The sequence below is a fragment of the Larimichthys crocea genome, chromosome VIII (genome assembly GCF_000972845.2).
Source record: "Larimichthys crocea isolate SSNF chromosome VIII, L_crocea_2.0, whole genome shotgun sequence".
Taxonomy (NCBI): Eukaryota; Metazoa; Chordata; class Actinopteri; family Sciaenidae; genus Larimichthys; species Larimichthys crocea.
In genome coordinates, this window is record NC_040018.1 from 880988 (window position 1) to 886089 (window position 5102).

The following is a 5102-nucleotide window of genomic DNA, read 5'->3' on the forward strand; positions in this document are numbered from 1 at the left end:
AAAAAAACTCCATGTGTGTGTGCGTGTGTGTTTTTCCTCAGAAAGGAGGCAGAGGATGATGAGGGGGCGGAGGAGGCAGCACCTCCTTGCTGTGTGTGTGCTGATGGTTGTCGCTGGAGGTTTTCTGAAGTCGAGGGTCACCAATCTCCCAGCAGACAGACCTCTAATCAGGAGGAGACTGCTGCATGTCACACTCCAAGTAAGCACAAACCTTTGCTGTGGCTAGTTGTAGTAATGATATGAATTAGTGTAGTTCAATATACAAATACATTTACATTTTGTGGGAGATGACAGGTGAAACCTGCCAGTGTATTAAAGTACTTAAAAAAAAAGAGACTAGATTGTCTTCTTCAATCTAGTCCGTGGCTGCTGTCAGCAATATGCTGTGTCACCCTGGATCTTCTTGTATCCTTACATAGTGCAGTGTGACCACATCTTACTCATCTTACTCTCAGGCTCAGGACTACAACTCCAGAATAACACTCCTGCCAAAGCGGGCTATTGGCCTCAGAGCAGGAAATGATCTGTGGTAATATAACACAATATTGAATTATCCTATGAAAGCTTTGTCATGATCTAAATTCTCCCTGGAGAAAAATTATCTGGAATTAGTTTTTAGATTTAGAAGAGCAGCAGTAGCCCCCATGACGAAACAGAAAGAAAGGAAAGAAAACGTCATCAATTCAAAATACAAGAGAAGACAATACTGCCCACAATGTTTGATTTAAGGGAAATAATACGCAGTACAACTAGATTGTGAATGTAATCTCAATTGTACAGATTTTTAACCAAGTGTTGACTCGTTGGACTTTAACCCAGCATCATCAGATTCTAGTCATCCACTGGTGCAAGAGAGGAACCAGACAGCAGTTTTCCAGTTTTTCTACAGACACTCAAAGCCTTTTAGGCGGCACACAAACCCCGGCAGAGGATAACGCTGTCATGAAGAGACAAAGAAAACAGCAAGTTCACTTATCAGCACAAACAAAAGTAATGTTTTAGGTCCTATTTTATTTATTTATGTATTTCTTGGTGTTAATCAGATCTTGATCTCGATGAGTGATTGTTTTATATTGAACATTGACAATATTTTGCTTACTGTGTCAGCTTAAATGTGCATTAAAAAAATGTGCTGTGCTGTGCTGTTCAAAATTTTCAATCTTCAAAGACTAAAGATGTCCAGAAGATGACTGAAATGGGCTGTTACATGGATGTCAGTGTTCAACCTCCAAGAAAAGTAAGTGACAGCATTGTTGGACTCTTCATATGAAATCACCATCGTGATTCTTGCAGTGAAAAATGTATTTATTATTGTTTTTGTTCAAATGAATTAAGGAGGTGATGACCAAGGACCAACTTTTTGATGGAAAGGTGCGAGTGATCAGAGTCAGCAGTTTCTGCTCCTCAGATACATCCTATGACTCGTCAGTAGTGAGTTCTGATCTAGAGGTAGGTTAAGTAAAATCATCTTGACCATTTTGTCACAGAAACAGGGTGACATTTTCTTAAAAAAAGGACGAGGTGAAGGTTCAAAATACACTGATACTGCAGAAGCTGCACAAGACATGTTTCTGTTATCAACAATCCTATTAAGACCCCCCTTGATTTAATAACCTGGAAGTAATATTTCACCTTTATTTGATTTCAATCGCTTGAATATCACCTGAATATCTCAGATATCTACTTCAGGTTTGCGTTTGCTGTTGTTTTGACATTACATAGAGAAGTATCAAATTTACACTGTTGGATAGACATTTATTCTGCAGTCATTGTCATGTCAAGAATAACTTTGCCTGTTTTGTAATTACTGATGTTGAAAAGTTTTTGAGTGATTTCAGACTCAATCTGATGGCAAAAATAAAGCTAGGGAGTGTACTTCTCATAGTCTGCCACTAGGTGGTGACAGCATGTTGACATGATGGGTGGTGCATGATCTCTGTGTGTTTCAGTTTAACAGGGTGTTGGACTGCTGTTAACTTCTTATATCACCCTGTGTGTACTGTTGTCTTTACTTGAATCAGTTGAGTTTATTGCCTTTTTTATAGCAGTCTGTGTAATGGGTTTTGTTTTTTCCCTGCACAACACAGCACTGAAGTTCACAAAGAGGTGAAAGTCGAGACTGATACCATTTGATGAATGTTTGACTAGCCAAAGGGATTTGTTGCTTTAACTATATGACTGTGTTTCCTTGATAAATCGGTGCTCCCTTAATTTCACCAAAGAAAAGTCAGGCCTTGTAGATTTTGAGAGCATCCAGTGTCAGCTGACCTGTCCAGCTTTGAAAGGTTTTTCATTATGAGGACAGTATACAGGACTAGTTCTAACGCAAGATCGAGAACCAGACTTCTGACACCAACGTGAAATGAATGAGAAAAATCTCAGAGATAGAAACTCCTAAACTTGAGTGTCAAAACTGTCAAATCAAATTTTATTTAGTGTGTTACAGAAACAAAACAAACGAACAATAAAATAATTAAATACATATTTTTAAAGATAGAGAACAATCAGGACAACCAATTTCTTCTTACAGCGTGAAAAACAAAGTCAAAATTCAAAAAAACTCGCAACTATTTTATTTAATTGAATCATCAGTATGGCCTCCAGACAGGCTCCTCCCCTCTTAAAGAGAGACACCGTCCTCAAATAATGGCTCAGCGTTGGACGTTGCGGTCCTCCCCCAACGGGTTGGTGCGGTTTGTGGTTCGGTCCGTGTAGAAGTGCTGACTGGAACGGACCACGTGGCTCAGTGGAGGGGGAGGAGGATGATGAGGAGGAGGAGGTAGTGAGGATGAGGAGCAGAGAAGGAGGAGGAGAGAGGAAAGGTAGGAGCTGTACGTGTCGGCTGGGAGGAGTAGGGAGGGCGGGCAGTGTGCGTTCTGGGATTTGGAGTGAAGGAGGAAGACAGAGAGGTCACATGGCCCAGAAGAGGCTCATGGTCCACAGAGAGGAGGAGAAGGATCTGGCAGTTCCTGGAGAGAGATGAGCTCGAGTGAAGACGACAAAACCAAACGGGGTGGAAGAGAAATTTAAAAAATTAAAAGGATTTAAATGATACCTGGTGATGCAGGGCTGCTGTTGGATGACCTGAACACTCCTGACTTCACCGTCCTTCTGCCTTGTCCGGAAACGAAGAAAAGAAAATCAGCTGGACTGAAAGCTTAATCATCAAACTGTAAAATTGTATCTCGTTGTGCTGACGTCTCGGCAGCCGCTGTTCCGTCCACGGTCACTTTGTGGCTCTGTGTAAGTTGGGCGATCTGAGGGGCGACGTCACACGTTGATGGGAAAGTGTGAAACTCTTGCCTGGAAAAAGAGAACTTGTTTATACAGCACATTTAAGAATAAAGTGTGACACATAAAACACATCAAAAGATAACTGAAGGCCCTTCAAATAGGAGCGTATTTTGTAGAGTCTGCAGCCCTGATCTCCACTTCGGTTCCGTCCACAGTCTTGGAGCTCGGATGTCACCTTGTGTTTTAAATCTGGAGGTATAGTAGGCACTAAAGAGCAGCTACATAACTTTAAAATCAGCTCTAGCCAGTGTAAGAATACAGATCGGTGTGATGTGATCGTGTTTCTTTGCAGCAGAGCTTTGGATGAGCTGCAGACGAGAGAGAGTTGTTTTCACTGATGCCAGAGAGCAACAAATTACAGCAATCTAGCCGAGTGGTTTTCAAAATAAATGCGTGACACAAATGACATTTGGCATTAAATATAAACTTTGCACTGTTGAGGCTCTACAGTTCTAATAATAACAATAATAATAATAATAATGTACATTTTTATTTATCAGCACTTTCATAGAACTCAAAGAACACTTTAACAAGATTACTGAGAGCTTTGTAGTTGATGGTAGGATCTTGAAGTGGATCTGCTGCTTTAATTGGAGTCCAGTGAAGGTGTTGCAGATGGTTTTTAACCATTTTCTTTGACTAACTACACTTTGACTTCTAAGGACCTGCTCTGATGTTACAATCCTTTCTTAGCTGACGTGACCAGGCAGAACAAACGCTCCAATTTTACCGTGGCAAAAGAGATTAACAGGCATCACGGGCAACCACAGACAGGTGGCAAGTCCAGGTGCTGTTTCCAACCTGATGGAGTGACAGCGGGGACGGCCAATCACACAAGAGAGGCGAGCCAATCAGGACGCTGCGGGCGGTAACCAGGGCAACAGGCTCCAGCTTGAGCGCCGCTTTCCGCTTGGTCCGATTGCCTACGGGTCCTGTTTACTGTGATTTTCCTGTAAACACCTGTAGAACAGGTAGGACCAAAAAAACTCAGTTCAGACTCCATGTTGGTCGCAGAGCGAAGGAGGAAAGTGAGGCGAGGCAGGGTGAGTGTTAAATCCCTTTGATTTATTACATTATTTTATTATTGTCCTCAACACAAAACTACTTCTTTCTTCGACTCGCGGTGTTTCGTTCAACGAGTGACCGTGTTAACTGTGTCCGTCAGCCGAGCGTGTCATGTGACGCAGTTTCAAACGCAAGCAGAACACGTACTGTCGGTCGTGAATGCCTCTAGTTTTTCCTCGTCTTACGTACTCAGTCGTGTTTTCAGAGACGGTGAAGAAAACTTGTGAACATGGTGACACTAAAGGATTTTTCACAGCGCCAATCAGAGAATCAACTTTGTACTGCCGTTAGAGACAGTTTACATAGTTTAAAGTCATTTTTGTACTTTGGGTTAACAATTAAATAGTCTGCTTTGGGAATACATATTTTTGTGATAATGTATTTTGGTTTCATGCACAGGCGAGAGTGCAAGATTGTATGTGTACATTGTATGTGTTCAGTGGTGGAACACTGTACGCAGCGAAGAGTGACAGAGCACCTGGCATGCCAAGGAAAAGATGTTGTGAAGCGTGTATAATAAACTACAAGATGTATGTTTGAGTTTCGTGTGGTACGAACTTTAAAGGGGCGCTATAAGTATCAAAGTTTGTTTATGTGTATACAGTGTTACTAAGGGCCTGTTTAGTGCTGGACTACTGTATTACACCTTTACTCTAAACAGTACAAACACTATTGTGTAAATAGCTAGTAGTTAAACGGAAGTGTTTGTTTTGTGCATTGCAAGTAAGGATAAGATGCAATTT

The 5102-nt window shown here is 41.5% G+C and overlaps 1 protein-coding gene and 1 long non-coding RNA gene across 3 annotated transcripts in view; one reads left to right on the forward strand and one right to left on the reverse strand.

Annotated features, from left to right (window-relative positions):
• The window catches only part of LOC104918267 (interleukin-1 receptor accessory protein), a 51243-nt gene that overhangs the window by 24041 nt on the left and 22100 nt on the right, over positions 1-5102 (reverse strand). The window lies entirely within an intron of this gene.
• LOC113746339 (uncharacterized) lies at positions 51-1595 on the forward strand. The gene is made up of 5 exons (XR_003462776.1): positions 51-199; positions 360-405; positions 829-990; positions 1169-1237; positions 1336-1595. It is a non-coding gene; the product is annotated as an uncharacterized LOC113746339 (long non-coding RNA).